Here is a 22,603-nt window from a genome sequence, read left to right on the forward strand (position 1 = left end):
GTGAGGGGTGTATTTATAGGCATTTTGAGGTTTGGGAAACTTTGCCCCTCCTGGTAGGAATGTATATCCCATACGTCACTAGCTCATGGACTCTTGCTAATTACATGAAAGAAACTTCACCTAGAGCAACTAAAATACCTAAGTGCGTAAAGGGACACTGAACCCAAATGTTTTCTTTCGTGATTTAGATAGAACATGCAATTTTAAGCAACTTTCTAATTTACTCCTATTATCAATTTTTCTTTGTTCTCTTGCTAAGCTTTTTTTTGTTCAGAACTCTGGACAGCACTTTTTTATTGGTGGATTAATTTATCCACCAATCAGCAAGGACAACCCAGGTTGTTCACCAAAAATGGACCAGCATCTAAACTTATATTCTTGCATTTCAAATAAAGATACCAAGAGTATGATGAAAATTTGATAATAGGAGTAAATTAGAAAATTGCTTAAAATTTCATGCTCTATCTGAATCACAAAAGAAAAAAATTGGGTTCAGTGTCCCTTTAACCTCCTCTTCTGCTGCACAGAGCCCCTGCAGTGCTAATAGGAGGCTTAGCATCGTGGCTCCCAGGGCCTGCACTAAAGGACCTTCTACTTTAGTGCAGGCCCAGGGAGCCGCGGCTCTAGTTAAAACAAGACAAATATCCGTGTTTTATTTATGAATGTGCATTTGTAACTAAACAAATGCCCATGTCTAGTATCATGTAGGAGAATGAGACAAGACTTGTGACTCACTAAATAATGAAGCAATACAAATTTCTAAAATCTTATGTTGCCCTATGGAGTTTACTAATTTGTAAGGAGCTCAACCATATTTTAGTTAAATTATTAAAGGGATAGGAAAGTCAAAATTAAACTTGAACGATTCTGACAGAGCATGTAATTTTAATACACTTTTAAATTCACTTCTTTTTTCAAATGTGCTTTGTTCTCTTGGTATCCCTTGTTGTAAAAGAATACGCACATATCCTACACTAGTGGGAACTGTTGCTAATTGGTGCCTGCACATATTTGTCTTTTGTGATTGGCTGACTAGATGTGTTCATCTTCCTGCCCAGTAGTGCAATGTTGTTCCTTCAGCAAAGGATAACAAGAGAACAAAGCAAATTTGATAATGGAAGTAAATTGAAAAGTTCTTTAAAATTGTATGTTCTACCCAAATCATCAAAGAAAATTTTAGGCTTTCCTGCCCCTTTAACTAAATAATTAAATAAAAAATATTCATAATAACTATATAAGTTTTGTCTCCCTAGAAAGCTCCTTGAATATTTTTTTGTTTTGTTCCAGATATCTTGACACAGATCTCCCAACTTTACTATATATTGCATGATTGTCACACTATGGGAGCTTTGCCCCTCTTTCCTTCCTGCAGTTTTCCCTTCAGTGCAAATGTCCTGGTTTCTATATAAGTGACTGCCTGTGATACATACAGACTCTGCCCACAGTCCTGTGACCCCGCTTATAAAAAGCTTAGTCCTCCTCACTGAACACTTCTGCAACCCCACCCACATCTACCTCAGGCAGACTAGGCCTCCCAGTCTGGGAAGGCATATGGAAAAGGTTGGGGGTATGCTTGGGAAACCACATTCAAAGCATAAATGGACCATAAGAAGTTCTAGACTTGGCCACCAATTCCTCACAGTAATATAAATCCTTAACTATAATAATAAATTAATGACAAAGAGCAGATATCTGATAATGTGTTCCTGTACATCCTTCTTTCAAGCAACAGGGTGTTCACTTACATGTCAGTCACATATCAGTTTCTTCTCCTATACATGGATACTGGGGTTCCTATGTATTAAGACAGACACAGTGGATATGCTGTAGTCTCTCGCTGCACTTTTTTTAGTTCCATATTTAACTGAGCAGCAGAGAAGGCCCAATTGCACCACATTCCTCTCACATACAAGCATAAACTAGATGCAATACTTGTTTATGAGAGCACCCAGTGGTAGAGGCCTTATGTCTGGCCTGTTGCCCATGTTCACTATTTATGGTTCAGTTTAACCTCCCATCTCAGACCACCACTGTTTTCAGCTAAACAGTATGAATTTGTCACTAACGTATCTCTTACAGGGTTGTCCTGTGGCCTGCTTGGCTATAAATACTCCCTGAGCTTCCATGAAAGGCAGCAAATGTGTTTTTTTTATGCAGGACTCCATCAGAAGGATGGGATATAGGAGCATGATCTGAAGTGAGTTCCTGTTGCTGCAAGATAAGATCTGACATTCACTGACTGTGTGCTTGGTGTCCTGATGGTAAAACATGGCTTCCTGTTTGTGTTAAAGGAATGTGTTGTCCCCAAGGGTAGCATACAGAGTGAGGGAAAAAAGTAAACCAGGAACTGTGGGGACACTTAATTTTTGGCCATATTCTATCAGGATAACATAATGGTTGACCAAAATTATTTTTTTCAGCCTGCTCCACTTTTCTTATCTGGGTTGAATTTATTAATAATGTGAGAAGGGCACTAGTATCTATAATCAAAGTTATTTGGGTAGGTGGCGGCAAGTGTTCCTTACATAGTAATATGATAACTCTTGTGAAGGTAGGTTTTGGCTGATTAAGGACAGAGTGATAACTGGGCTGATGGGAGGGGTGACACACATTAGAAGTGTTAGAGTCTGAAAGGATAAGGAATAACATCTTTTAGTCACTGGGGATGACGGAATATGAGGTTTTAATTTCATGACCCTTTAATTTCCAGCTACATTCCCTCTTTCAACGGCCATTGTAGTAACATAATAGATGAGGTTGGAAAAAAAAAACAGAAGTCCATCGAGATCAACCTAAACAAATCTTAACATACTTATGAAAAAGCTCCAGTTGAGCTTAAATTAATCCCATTAAAAAGGTGACACATTCAACTCAAGAATTCTGTTTCTAGCCAGAAATGTATGTAAACCATTTTTAAATGCATCTAAGGTATTGGCATTTACTTCCTCCTCAGTTAATGAGTTCCACAATTTGCTCCCTCTTACAGTGAAGAAACATTTACTTTGCAGGAGAATAAATCTCCTTTCCTCCAGCCTTCAATTGTGACCTCTTGTCACAAACAAGGTTCTTGGAATAAACAGAGCTTTTGCCATCTCTGTATATGGGCCTTGAATATATTTATCTAAAGTAATCATATCAAGCGCCTTTTTTCTAGAGAAAACAGACCCAGTTTTGCTAACCTCTCCTCATAGCTTAAATTCTCAATTCCCCTTATAAGCTTTGTGGCCCTTCTCTGAACTTTTGCTAAGTCTGCAGTGTCTTTTTTTTTTAGATCGGTCCCCAGAACTGCACTCCATACTCAAGGTGAGGTCTTACCAGGGATTTATCTAGTGACAGAATTATGCTTTCCTCTCTTGCATCAATGCCTCTTAATACATGCTAGTATCTTAATAACTTGTTATCTATTACTACTGCTTAATCCCCTTCCTCCTTTGTTTGGCTAAATCTAGTCCCATTTAAATAATAGATTGGCTGTTTATTTTTACTTCCAAAATGTAGAACCTTACATTTTCCAGTAAGTCTATACTCTTTGAAATAAACTCGATCTATAGACCCTCGCTATTTACTGTATGTTTGCCCATAAAAATAGGTGGAACTATAGTTCAAAAAAGTATCAGTGCTGGCTAATTTAACAAACAAGTGAGCATATCACGGACTGTAAAGGCAAAGCTAGCAATCATGATGATAGGAAATGTTGCAATGTGACTGAATCTTTTGCCCTGCTGATCATTTCTGGCTTTCTACTCTAAGAATCTGCAAGCACAATACAGGTTACTGAAGAGCAGATAAGAAGTTGATTCTATAGGCTCTGCGCTAAAGGATCCTTGTGATGTGGAAGATTTTCTCTGATTATTCACGTTTCCTGTTTCATAAAGAAATGGATATTTGTTCTAATAAAAACCATTTAGATGATCGCCAGTGACTTTTAAATTCCAGAGGCTTCTTCTTCAAACCTTGTCCATTTGCACTAGTGCTGCAACATTAGCAGTAATGAAAATCTTCCCTGATTTGAACTCTATGCACAGAGCTGTCAGAAGATACATAAATCACATACACGGTGTGAAGGAGTAAGACTGCCAACTAATAGAGCACATTTAACCACGTAATAAACAATAGTTTGTCCGCTGCCCTAAGGGTACTGCTTTGTATACATATCATTTTAATCATTAGTAATAAAGACCAATAAATGTATTTCTTATGGAAAGAGTTTTACTTAATTTGTGGACTGAAATTAAAAAAAAAACGTTTCCAAATTTCTCTTTTTAGTCACACAGTATTCTGCCCCAACCCTACCTACTGCAGCATGGCATACAGGAAAATGTTGTTTTTAGGATTAGGGCTCGTCAAAGACTAATGAGTGAGACAATGCAATTACATCATGACACTTGCCAAGAGATAGGCATTGCAAGCACAAATATCAACATTTAAAAAGGGATGCTCCACATCACTTTTAGATTTCATGGATACATTGGAACCAGTACCTGAAAAATGGAGAATCCCAATAAAATGTGGGTCACCTGGTCACACTAAGCTAAAGGCAGGGTGTACCTTAAAGAAACCTCAGGAATTTCAGTAATTAACCTGTTGACTGCCTGAGAAGGCTATGGCGACGTAAACCCCACATTTCTTTCTTTCATATTTTAGAAAGAGAGTGCCATTTTAAACAACTTTCCAATTTCATTCTATTATCTAATTTATTTAATTCTCTTGATATCCTTTGTTGAAAAGCATACATAGATAGGCTCATTAGCTGTTGATTGGTGGCTGCATATAGATGCTTCATGTGATTGGCTCACCCATGTGCATTGCTATTTCTTCAACAAAGGATATCTAAAGAATTAAGCAAATTAGATCATAGAAGTACACTGGATTGTTGATTAAAATTGTATTCTCTACCTGAATCATTAAATAAATATTTTGGGTTTCATGTCCTTTTAACATAGCAAAGAAGACCTACACAGTCAGAATATAAAATAAGGATATATTCAAATTCAACAGCTCATTAGTACATAGGTATTATGTAATATCTGTATATTGTACTGACAGTGGTTAAGCATTGTCTGTTCAGCGGTCAGCTTTCTTTTAACATTGGCCTAGACTAGAGGAACGTTTTCAGTAGTCTCTAACACATCCCCAGCATAATGAGTCATTTCTGATTTGGAACAATCAACAATTCTCTACAGAATAAAGCAAACTTTAAAGGGACATTATACACTAATTTTTTCTTTGCACAAATGTTTTGTAGATGATCTATTTATAAAGCCCATAAAGTTTTTGTTTTGTTTTTCTAAATGTATAATTTTGCTTATTTTTAAATAACATTGCTCTGATTTTCAGACTCCTAACCAAGCCCCAAAGTTTTATTTGAATACCGTCAGCTACCTTCTCCAGCTTGCTCCTGTTTGTGTAAAGGGTCTTTTCATATGCAAAAGAAGGGGGAGGGGGGAGTGTCTTATTTCCCACTTGCAGTGGGCTTTCCAACTGCCTTTTCAACAGAGCTAAACTGAAAGCTTCTAAGTACGTTTTTAAACCATTTTATACTGGATTTTTATATCAGTATCTGTGCATCTTATTCTTTATAGTAGTGTCTATTACATGCAGTTATATGAAAATGAGTGCATACTGTCCCTTTAAGCTGGTGTCACCCTACATGTATGTAGAGTTTTCACTTTTTGGTTATGTTTGCATTCCAGTTACTGTTCGAGAATACACAAGTTTTTAACTGTTTAGTAACTCATAGGAGTTGCAGATTGAGCATGTAATTTTAACTTTCCAATTTACTTCTATTATAATTTGCCTCATTTTCTTGATTTCTTTTGTTGAAAAAGAGAAAAACATACCTAGGTTGGCTCAGGCACAGCAACACATTACTGGAAGCTAGCGGTTGATTGGTGGCTGCAGATATTTGACTCTTGTCATAGGCTCACCCAATTTGTTCAGCTAGCTCCTAAGTAGTGCACTGTTGCTCCTTCAACAAAGATATCAAGGATACCAAATAGTATGCTGTCTGAATCATGCAGGAACACTTTTTTTTTTTTTTTTTAAACATATCATTACATGAAAAATATTTCTCTTAATGGTATGTGTGTATATATATATATATATATATATATATATATATATATATATATACATACATACACACACATATGTAGATGTGTCAAGTCTATATTTAGGATAAAAATGCTATTTTCCAAACTAATTTTTACTTCACACTGTAGAACCATAACAGCAGTGTAAAGACTCTTTCATGAAAATGATTTCTGTGGCACCTGGGAGAAGCAGATATCTTTATTAGCAAAGACAATGTGCACCTTTGCTGATCTTTTAAAATGCTCAACAATTCTAAATCATTAGCTTTTTTTAACCCCATTTTGGGAAAATGCTTGCAATATTTAGATACCCAGAAACACTACAATCAACCCCTGCTATTTTAATCCCAATGCTTCTACTTATCAAGCCGTCAACCGCAAATACGCTGGAATTCCGCAGCGTATTTGTGGCGAGCCTGATTCCCCTTAGTTATCAAACCCTACAGACCGGCAAAAGTAGAATTTTGTGAAGTAACATACGATCCGACGGACTCAGTCCGACACAGATCGATGCTTACGTCACTACAGATGTTCCGAACGCAAGTTCGGCACTATCTGACTACTTTTGTAAGTTAGCAAATACCTACCAGGTACGCTCGCCACTATTCCGGCCCAGCGTACCTGGTTTTCAATCCTGCCATAGGAATCAATGGGAGTCGGAAAGCAGCGAAAGCTTATGTTCGCTGCTGCCCGATATCCCATTGATTCCTATGGTAACGTTTACACCTAACACCCTAACATGTACCCCGAGTCTAAATACCCCTAATCTGCCGCCCCCTACACCGCCGCCACCTACATTATACTTATTAACCCCTAATCTGCCATACCTACACCGCCGCCACCTAAATAAAAGTTATTAACCCCTATCCCGCCGCTCCCGGACCCTGCCGCAACTAAAACTAAACTAGGGTGTTTAGTGACAGGGTACCAAAAAAGCCGAAGAGCAGCGAGATCGATGACTGTTAGTTAACAACAGTCCGCTGCTCATTGCACCGTACTTGGTGCGCAGCTTTTTGACAGCTTTCTTTGATAATTTTGCAGAAAGTATTACGTATTCAGGTCCGCGGCAGCGATGTTAGGCGATCTTAGTCGAGCGTATTGGTGCCGGCGAATGCAAGTAAGTTGACGCTTTGATAAATAGATGCCCAAGTGTCAAGCAAATTAATTTAACATACTTCCAGAAACTAGCTTCCAGGGTCAAGCATGTTTACATACAACAGAAAATAGCTTCTCCTTGCACCCTGCGAGAGGCAATCCACTTATATGGGAGGAGAAGGGATGGAATAACAAATATCATGTCCCAGAAGTGTCCATTACCCAATCCTTTTGTGTAGTCAGTGAGGGAGCACCTGTCTATGATTAGTTTTTCACCTGCTCTATTTGAAACATTAGTAAGCCTAGAAAACTGTGTTTTAAAGGGACATGAAACCCAAATAGTTCTACTATCTAATTTCCTTTATTCTCTTGGTATCCTTAGTTGAAGAAACAGCAATGCACGAGTGAGCCAATAACGAGACATATATGTGCAGCCACCAATCAGCAGCTCCTGAGTCTACCTAGGTATGCTTTTAAACAAAGGATACCAAGGGAACAAAACAAATAAGATAGTAAATTGGAAAGTTGATTAAGATTGCATTCTCTGGACTTCCGGTTGGGGGAAGGAGAGTGTGCACGCTGTAAGGTCTCTCCACTAGGCTCGCGGGGCCTACCAACAACTTCCCACATCATAGGACGCCTTTGCCGGCTAATACCGGCCTGGATAACGGACCACTCGGTCCCAGATGCGGAAGTCTATATATGCCTAATTAAGCTTCGTGGCAGAAGCTGCTCTGCTTATCTATCTCTACAAACAGAGAACTAAGGCTAAATTTGAAGCACTGACCTCTCACCTGGATGAGATGGTATCACAACGAGGAAGTGTTGGTGTCAGTGTAAGGACACAAAGCCACTGAGTAACCCAGACAAGCGGAGGACCGAAAGAGAACACAGGCCTGGTGTGCTACCCAGTGTGGACGCCTGTAGAGCCGGTCCGAGGAGTGGTCGAGGACAGCGTTTCCGGCGCGGCATAAAGTGGAGACGCCGCGGAGGTGAGCTGCACCTGAGGGCTTTTGGCTGACACAGCCTGTGGTGGTTCCGGAGCAAATAGAGAGAAGGAGTGATCGAGGGCGGCATCACTGGTGCGCCATAGAGTGGAGACGCCGTGGAGGCGAAATACACCTGAGGGCTCCTGGCATACATAGCCTGCAGTGGTCCCGGAGGAAACAGAGAGAAGGTGTGATCGAGAGCGGCATTAATGGTCCGGCATAGAGTGGAGACGCCGCGGAGGTGAGCTGCACCGGAGGACCTCTGGTTGACACAGCCCGCGGTAGCCCCGGAGTAAATAAATAGAAAGAAGTGGAGATAAGACCCGGCCCAAGGGCAAGCAATTGATGAGTATCCAGTAGCAAACAAGCTATCAACTCCACAGAGAAAGGAAGGTCCCGGTTGACAACTGGATATAAACAAGAAAAGAGAAGGTACTTTTTATTTGACATTTTTTGTCTATACAGCTGCTTATTTGAAAGGGGTGTCTGCTGTTAAAGGGCCTAAAAAGGCTAAAATCTGCATGGTTACCCCATACCACCTATATCTGGGGACAGAAGCTACCCAAGAGCGGATTACAACACGAGCCTAAGATAAGTAACTTTGTAACAATTCTAGACATTTGGAGGAACTGCCTTTTCTGGGAGAAGTGTTTTTTTCTGGTGTTACTGTTTTCTGCAAATATTATTGACATACAGAGCTCAGGCCAACACAGGAACAGTGATACCTGAATATGGACATACATGTGTCATCTGTGAGCGTGGTTAAAAATCTTGGAATATAAGAAAATGTTTTATATAGTGTAACAGAGTTCAAGATAACAAAATAGTCTGCCAAAGCTGGGCTAGAAAGATTGGGGATACTGTTTTTTGTGTTTGAAGTCTTGCAAGAAAAAGAGGGTAATCTGTGGTGTTTGATGATAGGGTCAAATATATACTACTTAACTGTTTAATTATATGCATACAACCATAGGAATTCATGTTCTCCACCTTCTGATATTGTAAAAACTGTCTGTATATTCTAGCTCTGATAAATTTGCATCAAAAGAGGTTTTAGGAAAATCAGAAATAACAAGGGCTGGCGTTTAACACACCTCACTGAAGCTGAATTCAGCGTTTAAATAGTTTTTTCTTTCTTTTTTTTTCCCTTTCTTGTTTTCACTTGCTTTTTTCCTTTATATTTTTTATCACTATTTTTTTTCTATTGTGGTTTTGTTCTTTTTTGGGGGTTTTTTGATCATCTTTATTCGCACTTTCACCTGCACTGATAGGGCAGGGTAACATACACCTCACCTTGTGGTGTCCAATTGCACAGGTATATGTTTTTTTTTTTTTTTTCTCTCGCTCATACACGGCACGTATATGTGTGTGTATGTGCATATATATGTATATATACACCTTCTGTTGCACTTTACCAGTTTGATAAATTAATTATACCCACACGGACAGGGTATAAGTAGGGAAAGTACATTCGCACAAACACATGGATAGATTTATCACACAAGCAAAAAAATCGCCAGCAATGCCAACTAAACGTGATAAGAAAGTAACAAAAAATTTGGAGTTAGAAACCAGTATGGAGCCACAATTAGTACAATCTGATAAACAGGAGACTCAGACACTTATGCAACAAATTACTGATTTAATAATGCCACAATTTAATGCTATTAAAAATGATATTTCTGGCCTCGCGGAGGAGGTTAGGCAATTTTCAAAAAGGATAGCAGAGGTAGAATTAAGAGTCTCAGATCTTGAGGACCAGGCAGGACTACAAGATAAGAAAGTCAAAGCTCAGGAAGTAACAATATTAAAACTTCAAGCCAAAGTAGAGGAATTAGAAGACCAGTCACGCAGGAATAATATAAAAATAGTGGGTTTGCCAGAATCTATTATGCCCCAGGACCTAAATAAATTTGCCTCGCAAGAACTGCCAACGTTATTAGGTCTGCAAATTACAGATTCATTATTCATGGTAGAAAGGGCACACAGATTAGGACCTCCTAAAACGGGCCATGAAAGTACAATTAAACCAAGACCTATTATGATAAAATACCTGAATTTCCAAGCGAAGGTTATAATAATGAGACAATTTAAACAGAAAAGCACGCTAATGGTAGGTCAGAATAGGATACTTCTGTTTCAAGATTACTCAATGGAAACACAAATGAAACGCAGGGAAATGTCCCCCTATTGCACAACCTTAATACAGAGAGGTGTACAGGCGAGGCTCATATATCCAGCAAAAATTTGTTTGAAAGTTAATAATGAAAATGTGATATTGAAAACGGCAAAAGAAGCTCAAGATTTTATTAGCACACTATAGCTGATGATATAGGATGAGAGGTGGTGCCCTGTTTAGCTTTGCAATGTATGACATCAATAACAACTACATAAGGGCCATTATAAGGGCTCTACTCTTTTTAGATTATAAATGTATTGAATCTATGATGGTGTCAAGCTTAGATGTACAGAGATATGGTATGCAGAGTAAAGAGTTTTTATTGTTTGTACAGGTTTTTGTCTTTTGTTTTCCTTCTTTCTTTTTTTTTTTTTTTTTTTTTACTTTGTTTTGCTCTCTTTGATATTAATCCAGTTTCAAAGTTTAAAATAGTTAATATTCTGTCATGGAATGTTGGGGGAATAACTTCCCCAGCAAAGAGGAGTATAATTTTAAAATTGCTAAAAAAAAATAAACCAGATATTGCTCTTATACAAGAGACGCATTTGCAAGATGCGGAGATTGTTAAACTTAAATGTAACTGGGTAGGTGAGATAGTATCCGCACCTGGACCGAAACGCAAGAGAGGGGTCGCAATATTATTTGCAAGAAATTTTATGTACAAAATTGTTAACCAAATACAGGACCCAGAGGGGAGATACATCATAGTTGAAGTAGAACACGGTAATACACACCTAGTAATCTGCAATATATATGGCCCAAATGAGTTAGATCCAGTGTTCTGGGAAAACATATATGTTAAATTATTTCCATATATTAATAAAAATCTGATCTTTGCCGGGGATTTTAACATGACAACCAGTCCAATTATGGATAGAATTAGACAGGGCTACTCCCAGATAGGTAGGAAAGCGGAAGAAAAATTATTCGCCTCTTTTCGTAGCAAGTTGAATCTTTTTGATATTTGGCGAATAAAAAACCCAGATATAAGAGCATTTACATGCGAGTCTAAGACACATAAAGTGATGTCTCGGATAGATCTGTTTCTAATAAGTGAAGCTATGTTTTCACTTGATCTTAATCCTATGATCCAGGATATACTAATCTCAGATCACGCAATTGTAGGTCTGGAGATAGACGGGATTAGGAAGCAGAAGAGCGGTGTTAACAATTTTTATTTCCCCAGATTCTTAGTTCAGGATAGCGACTTTAATAGGTTTTTAATAAAAAAATGGAAACTATACTATGATGAAAACAAAAATTATTACCATAAGATCGAAATATTCTGGGAGGCTGCCAAGGCAGTCCTTCGGGGAGAAATAAAGGCCTATATGGTTAAATGGAGGAAAAAAACCACAGCAATGGATGTGCAGTTGGCAAACCAACTAAAAAATAAGTATAAAGCCTATATTAGTACGCCTAATGAGAAAAGCTGGGTTGACTATACAAAGGCAAAGACAGAAAGAGAGAACTTCCTGAAAATAAAAATAGCTAAACAGGAAAAAAAAATGAATGCTTTTTTCACCAGCCATCATGGAAGGTCAGCTAAAGTATTATCTAAAATAATGAAGAACAGGCAGGTTGAGAAAAGATATCTAACCTCAATTAAAATTGGGGAGACAAGGTACACAACTGCGAGTAAAATAAGACAGGCAATGTATGAATATTACAAGGAAATTAATATGGCAGGAGCATGTGATAAAAAGATAAAATAACAGTTTTGGGGAAAAGTTACTCTACCAGAAATAGACCCAGATGAATTATTGGAATTAAAGTTGCCGATAACAGAAGAGGAAATTATTAAAGGAATAGGAAAGGCCAAACTGAATAAGTCTCCAGGGCCAGATCAAATTCCAGTGGAATTTTATAGAATCCTGAAAAATGAATTACCCGGCACGTTAGGTGACCTCTTTAATCAGTACTTTAGGGATAACTTTTCAGGATCTGACTTGTTTTCTGCATCCACAGTCACATTAATATATAAAAAAGGTAAAGACCCAGAAAATCCAAATGCATATAGACCAATATCATTACTAAACAATGATTATAAACTTCTCACATCAATAATTGCAGACAGATTAAAAAAGTACATAAATAAGTTGATCCATCAGGATCAATCAGGGTTTATGCCAGGGAGAAATGTTTCAAAAAATATAAGAAAAGTTCTAATGACTTTAAATCATTACTGGAATGAAACTAAGGCCAAAGGAAAAAACTGTGAAAATGATGTAGCCCTAATAACATTAGATGCTGAAAAGGCTTTCGATTTAATTAATTGGGACCACCTGTTCACTACACTAACACAATTTGGCCTAACAGGGAATTTTTACAATTTTGTGAAACTGATTTACAATACACCATACTCCTGCCTTCAAATAAATGGTCAACTGTCGCCAAAAATAAGGTTAACAAAAGGAACAAGACAATGGTGCCCGTTGTCACCCTTGCTATTTAATTTGTCACTAGAACCATTTGCTATAAGGCTGAGACAAAGCTTACCGGGGGTAAAGGTAGGAGATGGCAGGGTGTCTTTGGCACTATACGCAGATGATATAATACTCTTCTTGCCTAGAACATCGCAAATTATACCAATATTATTAGAATTAATAGAGGAATTCAGTGCGTTTTCTGGCTATAAGGTCAATCAGGGTAAGTCAGAAATACTTTGGATTAGAAAACCTTGTGGGCAGCAGATTAAGCATCCCTTTCACGAGGTAGAACAAATTAAATACCTGGGTATAAATGTAAGTAATAACCCAGGATTATGGTATAGCTTAAATTTTTCAAAGTTCTTTCAAGAAAGTAAGAGGCTTCTAGATGGATGGAGACCACTTCCCATAGCTTTATCAGCCAAAATCACGATTCTGAAGACTTTTTTATTCCCCCGTCTATTGTATTTACTGCAAAATTTACCTATATTTCTCAAAAATACTGACTTGAAGAATTATGAAAAAGAATGTAACTCTTTTCTATGGGGAAAGGGAAGGGTCAGACTAGCTAAAAGATTGCTGTATCTTGACAAAGAGGCTGGGGGATATGGCCTGCCCAATATTAAATTATATAATCAGGTTACTATGGTAAAACTCGCTGCTGACTGGATCACACAAATAAGTCAATTTTCCTCGCCAGAGATAGAAGAAAGTTTAATAAAACCCTTTTCCCTAAAAGATATACTACATATCCCATTTTCCAAATTACCTCCAAAAATTCGAAATCTGAGAATGATAAGTAACATAGTAAAGGCATGGCAAAAATTTTGCAATACTCTCAATATCAATTACAAGGTATCCAAATATCTTACGTTTCTGGGACATATAGATTTTGGACCTGGATTGAATTATGGAATATTTCATAGCTGGAGAAATGCAGGTTTGGAGTACATAGTACAATTATTAGATAAAAGAACAGGGCTGATAAAATCTTTTTCCCAAATCCAAGAAGAATTTGGTCTACCGAGACATCACTTTTTTGGCTATCTTCAGGCCAGACAATTTTTTAATCATTTAACGTATAATCAAGACAGCAACTGGGAGTTAGGAATAGCTGGAATAGGTATTCAAATTTACAGGGCGGGTTTTTTCTCAATTGCAACATGGTATAAAATGATTATGAAAAACTTAGGTAAGACACATTTAGAGAATCTACAGAATAAATGGCAAAAGATTCTGCCAGAAATTACAGAAACAAATATCAAACAAAGTATAGAAATAGTTGGAGATAGGTATATGCGGTGAAAGGAAACACATAGCTACATCATAAACAATGCATATATTACCCCTAAATTATTAGCGAAATGGGATAAAAATTCCAAAGGAGATTGCTTCCACTGTTACGCACCACAGGCAGATATCACACATTGTTTCTGGCATTGCCCCAAGATACTACAATATTGGAAAAAGGTGGCATATTGGGTAAACAAATTTTTAACACAACGTTTTTCCCCTACGCTTACTTCAATACTTTTTTTTGTACTACCGAATCAATTTAAGAAAGACGAATATTCGCTTATAACGACTATAATACAAGTAGCTCGGAATTTAATATTACAGTATTGGAAAGCTCAAAAATATCCTAGCATAGCAGAATTCAGCCAGAAGGTGATTGGGCAGCTGATATGTGAACAACTGAATATAGAACCCGGCAATGTGAATCAGTTTAAAGCTTTCTTTACAAAATGGAGGAAGATCATTAAGATTCAGACAGCTGAGTTTATAGAGGAAATAATGAAACCTTTCTTTAAAGCAGGATACATAAGTAGGGATGATCTATAAATCTGGCGATATATAAAGGCCCTGTTCAGGGGTCGATAGTAAGTCGATAGTAAGTCCTTGACAGGAAGCTGTACTTATAGACTAGACTGGAGCATAACATAATTTTTTTTTTTTTTTTTTTTTCTTCCTCTCTCTCTTCTTTCTCTGTGTTGTTTTGTCTTGTCCTTTTGGGCCAGTAATGTTCGATTTTGACTTGTGCTGTGCTAATTGAATTAGTGGCCAGTCTTATATGTATTTTAATTTAAGGTTGTGAAAATTTCCAATTCAAGCGATAAGAGTGTAATATATTAGCTAGTTGATTATTAATCTTGTTTCATTTTTGTCTCGTTTTTCTGGGTTCAGGAGAAACGAGGATATAAGATATTATTTGTATGGCATATATGACAAACGATTTTTATATGTTCTTCTTTTATGTTGCATTGCTCTAATTGTCATATGAACTCGAATTGGTACATAAATAAAGAAATAAAAAAAAAAAATAAAAAAAAGATTGCATTCTCTACTGTAATCATAAGAGAAAAAAAAGAGTTTCATGTCCCTTTAAGCTTCATAAAGGGATTAAATACATAGGTAAAGTCCTGTTCAGAAGTTGCAAGCCATATAGAGCATTGCCAGGAGCCTTGTTTATTCCAAGAAACTTGTTTTGGGACAAAGTCACATTTTAAAAGGGACAGTGTATTCAAAAGTTTTCTTTCATATATATGAGATAGTAGTAGTTAAAAAATTATTAGTTAGGTAGTTAGAAAATTATTTTGTACCTTAAGAAAAAAAAGTAAATAGAAGCTGTTTAAATTTAGTTTTAGCAATTTCAGAAATAAAGGAAAACCAGGTTATTTCTCTGACTGCTTTTACTTGTTAAATATACAGGATCTGGAAACCTTATTATTATTCAGTAGTTTTACATCAGATTTATATCATGGGTGTAATCAATGTTATAATCTTGCTAAGGAAACACTTATCTCTTGTTGCTCTATCTTGCCCCAGATCACTGGAGCATTTTTCAGTTTCTAAGTGTCAAGAACACTTGCAAAAGGAAATATTGTTTATTGCTAATTGTATAATGCTTCTCATTTTACACAGCACAAAGAAGAACTTTAAATCTTGTGTGACTTTTGTGAACCTGTATCATAGTTAGTTTCTCTCCTACGTCGGCATGATTGGTGAATGTAGGAACGTTTACCAAAGTCAACCAGTTCCTGTAAGACATACCCTATCCCCCCCTCTCTCAGTACCCACTGTACCTGCAAGCAGCTTACAGTTATATAAACCTAGGTACAGGTGCACAAGGGCGAGTGTGCGCACACAAATAATGCAGGACTCCTCTCCTCAGATCTGTTTAATGGTATTTATAGGGAGAATTATATGAGAATGCTAAAAGAAAACAATATGATCTTAATACGAAAAGCCAAATATAAGGCAGTGCAGTTTCAACTGATGCCCACACTAATCCGTCCTGGCCACTCAAGACCACCTAGCCCACTCACACAAGGAACCTGACTCCTCCATATATACCCCCTTAATTTCCTTGATCTGCATAGTCCAGCCAGCTCCAAAACTTCCAGAGAGCAAAACTAACAGGAGGTGTATGTTTGTGTACAACTCATACTTAAAGGGACATTAAACACAAAATTTTTCTTTCATGATTCAGTCAGAGAATACAATTTTAAACAACATTCCAATTTACTTCTATTATCTAATGTGCTTCTTTCTTTAGATATCCTTTGTTGAAGAAATAGCAATACACATGGTTCAGCCAATCACACAAGGCATCTATGTGCAGCTACCAATCAGCAGCTGCTGAGCCTATCTAGATATGCTTTTCAAGAAAGAATATCAAGAGAATTAAGCAAAGTAAATAATAGAAGTAAATTAGAGAGTTGTTTAAAAGTGTATTCTCTATCTGAATCATGAAAGAAAAATGTTGGGTTTAATGTCCCTTTAAGTATCTAATGCCCATTGTCTGACAGGTTGACAACTTTCAAAGAATATGTTTCTTTTTCAGCAACTTCTATTTATCAAAAAAAATAAAAAACAAATACATTTTGAAATATTTTCTTTTACATGGAATAGATGGGTCAGAGAAAAAAATAAGTACAACGTTGAGGAGATTTAATGTCTAACAATAAACTGTGGAGTGTCAATATTGGGATAGATTACAAGTGGCATGCTAACTATTGCACCCGAGCAAAAAGGGGTTTATCGCGGCTCTTTGCAAGCGACGAAAGTAGTGGGTGTATTACAGGTTGAAAGTAAACGTGTTTGCTAGAGTGCAATTGAATTTAACACAAGCCGAGAAAGCGTGACTTCAGAGCTCTGGTTAACTGTTGACTAAAAAGTTGCACAAAACATATCAAAAATACATTGTTACATGCATAATAAAACCATGTAGTAAAAATTATTAAATAAAAATATTGCATTAAAAATGTATAAGGGCTCAAAGATATGAAGTCTCAGGTGCTAGGGGGGGAAAGGCATGTGAGGGCTTTACCATAGAGTTACATATACACACGTATAAATATGCATGTATATATACATTTATATATGTGTTCATATGTATTTATGTATTTACAGACATATATACACATATAAACACATAAATACATATGTTTACATAGACACACACACATATATATATGTGTGTGTGTGTGTGTGTATATATATATATATATATATATATATATATATATATATATATATATATATATATATATATATATATAACAAAGAAAAGTCCGGACAGGGAGCTCAAAGCAAAGGTGAAGATTTATTAGCAACAATATAAAAGCTTCTAAGATGTATATACAAGGCAAATGGCTATGATAGACAGCAGAAAAGGGGCTGGGGTGGGCGTCTGACGCGTTTCAGCTCCTTGGGAGCCTTAATCATAGACAGAATACTGCCCTAATGCCCTGTTCAAACTGATATAGACTATGCTAACTTGCTATTGGATAGCCTGACCTACCTGTGTTACTTGTGGGTGTATACCTATTAAGGAAAACTACCTATGTACGGTTGAATGGCTAATACTGTGGAAATATAATTCTCTAAGGAATTATTTATTTATTTTATTATATATATGTATATAACCTTACTGCTGTGAGAATGTAATTCTCTGAAAAATTATTTTATTTTATTATGTTATTTATATGTAGATAGCCTTACTGGTACCCTTTTCACCATAAACTAATAATTTCATAGATTAACAAGTGGAAGAAGAAGAAAATGATATTTGAACTAATTAAATAATTTAGTTACCAACCAGTTGCTACTAATCTGATCGCATTATATGCTGAATGTATACCAAATTTTGCTTATGGTCATACATATTTACTGCTTATTATAGAAAGTAGCAACTGTGTTATATTCAACTTTCACTAATTCTAAATAGGTGAATGCGGGGTTAGTGTACTTAATACTAGATACATATTAGGATGTTTAAATATTAGAATAACCTAAGAGTGATATTGTAGTAACCTAAGAGTGGTTTTTAGTTGGTAAACAAGAGGGCATGTAGCCAATCACAACAACTATTATATTCTTGGATTCATCCTTATATCTATATTAACTATATATTTTTGCAAATCCAAATGTTATTGTGTCATGGTAGAATGATGCCCTCCTATTAATCAACTCTAATTACTAAATCAAATAAAAAGGAAAAGAAAAAGAAAAGGAAAAGAAACAAAACTAGCTTACTCAGCTGGAAGCATACACAAATAAGTAATTACATTTGTGTATTGTAGTACTTAAATACAGAACGAGACTTTTTACTCATTTGCTTATTTAAATATTACATTGTTTGAAAACACAATATAATATATTTAAAAGCAGATAAGGGACAATCAATTACCAATGATTGATTAGATCCGTCTCAATGTTTAGACCAGATGGTTGCCGACTGCCTAGGGTGAAGATCCAGAACACTTCTTTGGCAAGGAGGTCCTTCAATCTATCTCCACCTCTCGGCTTCCTTTTTATCTGGTCAATCACAGTCCAGATGAATGTGCTTATGTCCTTATTGTGCTCATCCACAAAGTGTTTGGAGGCTCCAGTGGGTGTTATCCCCCTTTCGATGTCATTAAGGTGGGCACGGATCCTCTCCCTGGCTTCCCGGGAGGTGCATCCTATGTATTGCTTCTGGCAAAGGCTGCATGTGATCATGTAGATCACAAAGGTCGATCTACAGTTAGTACATTGTGATAACGAGTACACTTTTTGCGTGGCCAGGGATTGGAAAAATTTCCCCGTGATGACATAACCACAGGCCTTGCAGGTACTATTACCACATTTGTAGTGTCCCTTCTGTGAAAGCCAAGTACTTTGTGGTTTTGATTTTTTGAGCATTGATGGCGAAATTTGATTGCCGATGGTTGTATTTCGTCTTGCTACGCAGAAGCAACCTTCCTTGATGTCATCTTTGAGAAAATCATCTCCCAACAGAATTGGCAAATTTTTGCGCAATATTTTGCAGATTGAATAGTATTGCGGACTATAAGTAGTCACAAAGGTGGGCTTTTGTCTAGCTTCCTTTGTTACTCTTTTGGTCTCAAGGAGGGAATTCCTATTGAGATGTTTGACATCATCGAGTGCTTTATGCACCACATTGATGTCATAACCACGCTCCGACAACCTCTTAGTTAGTTTTTCACTCTCTGCCAAAAAGCTATCATCCTCTGAACAATTGCGCTGGATTCGCAAAAATTGTCCTTTGGCTATTCCATAACTGGTATGCAGAGGATGATTACTTTTGGCATGTAAGTAGGTGTTGGACGAAATAGGTTTGACATACAGTGAAGTAATTACTCTGTTTTCCCCTGGAAGTCCAGTTAGGACTAAATCCAGGAATGGAAGCTCATTCTTCTCAAAAGTGTAGGTAAAATGTAATCCCATTTCATTGTTGTTGAGATAATCAACAAACAGTTCACTGTCTGACTGTGTGCCAGACCACACAAATAGGAGATCGTCAATGTACCTTTTATATCCAATAATGGATTTAAAGAATGGATTTTGGTCACTGTAGATGTACTGGTGCTCCCAATAGCCCATGAAGATGTTGGCATAGGCGGGGGCAAATTTAGCCCCCATGGCCGTGCCTCTCTTCTGTAGGTAATGATCGCCCAAGAATTCAAAATAATTGTGTGTCAGTGAGAATTTCAATACTTGAAGGATGTAATTCTTCAAATTAGCAGAGTAGTCACTAAATCTGTCAAGCATATAACGCGTGGCTAATAGGCCTTGTTCATGTGGGATGGCCGAGTACAGCCCTACCACATCAATGGCCAGCCATGACATATGGTCTTCCCACTCGCAGGTGCTCAATATGTTTAATAAATGTTTAGTGTCTCTTAGGAAAGACGGTAATTTGTAAACCAGTGGTTGTAATAGTGATTCGAGCCAATTGCCCAAATTCTCAAGGAGTGACCCTATTCCTGAAACTATGGGCCGTCCCTTCACCTCCTCCAAGGACTTATGTACCTTGGGGAGGTGATGGAATATCGGCACCACGGGATGTTTAGTGTTCAGGAAATCAAAGGTGTCATCATCTAGTAGGCCTTGGTACCTACCATCATCTAATAGATCTAGTAATAGGGCTCCAAAGAGCCGTGTGGGGTCCCCTGGTAACTTTTCATAGACCTCTTGGTAGGTATGTGTGTTTATATATATATATATATATATATATAGAATAGCAGAAAATTGCCCTCCTAATTACAACGGTCATATGCCCTGGGTGCAGCAAACAAATGAATAGAAATATAGGACAAGCGCACTCCAAGGGACTTAGCAAAAATCACTTTAATCAGTGTTAACGTTTTCGGACATAATATAGTCCGTCTGCAGACAACTCGACTAGTTTTTTATTATACAGAAAAGAGACAGATAGTAATGGATATCTCCCTGCAAACAGCGGACATTATAAGCCTTGGGTAACAAACATTCCGTTTGGACAATTCCAGCGAATCAGAAGGAATTGTTCTAAGCTGAAAGATTATGAAAAAGAATCACTTGTACTAAAACAACAGTTTGCTGGAAAAATTACAATAAAAAACTAGTGGATAGAGCTTACACTCAAGCAAAAGATTTAGATAGAGATAACATTTTAGGAAGATCCACTTCACAAGATAATGAAGTAACCAATTCAAGGAACACAAACAAATATAAACAAAATAACCCAGGCTTTATAACTACATTTAATGAGGCAGCCCCAGAAATTAAAACCATATTTAAAAAATACTGGCCAGTACTCAAACAGGATAAATTGCTCAAAGACATTATAGGAGAAGTTCCTACAATTACTTTCAGAAGAAATCAATCTTTGAAGAATTTATTGGCACCCAACAAACTTAAGAAAAATAAAACTAAACAAACATGGTTGGATAATAATAGTCTAGGTTTTTTTTAAATGTAATCACAAAAATTGCGAAGGATGTGCCCATGCTTACAATGGTAATAAACCTACACATGTCATAGAATCTAAATCAAACAATAAGAAACGTGTCATTAATGCTCTAACAAACTGTAAAAGTGAATTTTGTGTCTATTTACTTGAATGCAGCTGTGGCCTGCAGTATGTAGGCAGGTCCAAAAGGGTATATAAAACCAGACTCTTGGAGCATATTAAAAATATTGAAATGGGATTCAAGGGGCACAGTGTGTCTAATCACTTTCTGACACATCATAATAAGAACCCCAAACATCTAAAAGGCACAATACTTGAGCAAATAACATCTGACACAAATGGGGGTGACAGAGTTAAGAAACTTAGTCAAAGAGAGACGTACTGGATACACTATTTTAACACACTGTATCTAAAGGGTCTCAACAAAGACATTGACATTGTAGCGTTTTTATAAACCTACAAATTATCTAGATACACATGTGTGAATATAATACGTATAAGTATTTAGCATCAACAACAAATTATTCCTGACACTATTAATTGACATGCCTAGGACAAAAACACAGGTCCTACCTTTAACTAATCTGTTTGTACATAATTTCTTTAAATAAGGCTTATGATAGTTGTAACCTTAGGTCCACTGTAAAAATATAGAAACTCGTCATGCTTACCATGGAAGCAAGTTAAAAGCGAAAATGCTTCTAAATGATACTGGGCACATTAAACCAGACCAGACATGTAGAACAGTACAACGGATACTAAAACAAAATGTAAGAATTAGAATAGAGGAATAAATAATATATAAAGAAATAGAAAAGAAATGTCTCCGGCTGTTCCCCAATATTTCACAATACACAGCGTTCTTGCGGTGTCCCGCGGGCACTGGGCTCCTGTTTGTATTGCAACTTTTTAACCGCTGCACTGATACCTCATATAAAATTGAGGGTTGCTTTGTGAGTACCTTTTTACTTCAATAAATTGTTCATCTGTCTGAATGGTATCACGCTATGTCCGGTCTCCTTTTTTATCCCTAAAACGTGTAAACGAGAGAGAACAAGGGAAGGTGAACCGACAGAGTGATCAGGATTAAGCGGAGGAACGCAAACCAGTGTTCATGACAGAAGGAGGGCTCCATTCTACCTGAGGAAATCGTTTCCAGACCGGGCTCTTTTCAGCGCTCACCACTTACCTCATATGATTGGGGGTACAGAAGTAAGTTAACTGTGAGACCGTTTGAGGATAATAAGTTTGGAGGGTCCGTTTGTTCTGACGTTGAAATATCCTTGATTCTGAAGATTGAACATTCTGTTTTGAGGAATTTTTCTTTCTGAAGGGACTAGTTTATCTCTGTATTTACCCGAATATACTCTTCTCTATATTTGTTCATATACATATATATTCTTTAGGGGTGAAATGTATATATGTATTTACTAATTGAATACCACGACTTAAGGTTTATTAGCATTCCTATCACTCTTTTAGGGCTGCATAGTTCACCCTCCTTGTCAGGAAATACAAGTGTATATCTAATGCCGGTATAGTGTGACCAGTAACAGTGCCTATAGAATATTTAAATTTAAATA

The sequence above is a fragment of the Bombina bombina genome, chromosome 1 (assembly GCF_027579735.1).
Source record: "Bombina bombina isolate aBomBom1 chromosome 1, aBomBom1.pri, whole genome shotgun sequence".
Taxonomy (NCBI): domain Eukaryota; kingdom Metazoa; phylum Chordata; class Amphibia; order Anura; family Bombinatoridae; genus Bombina; species Bombina bombina.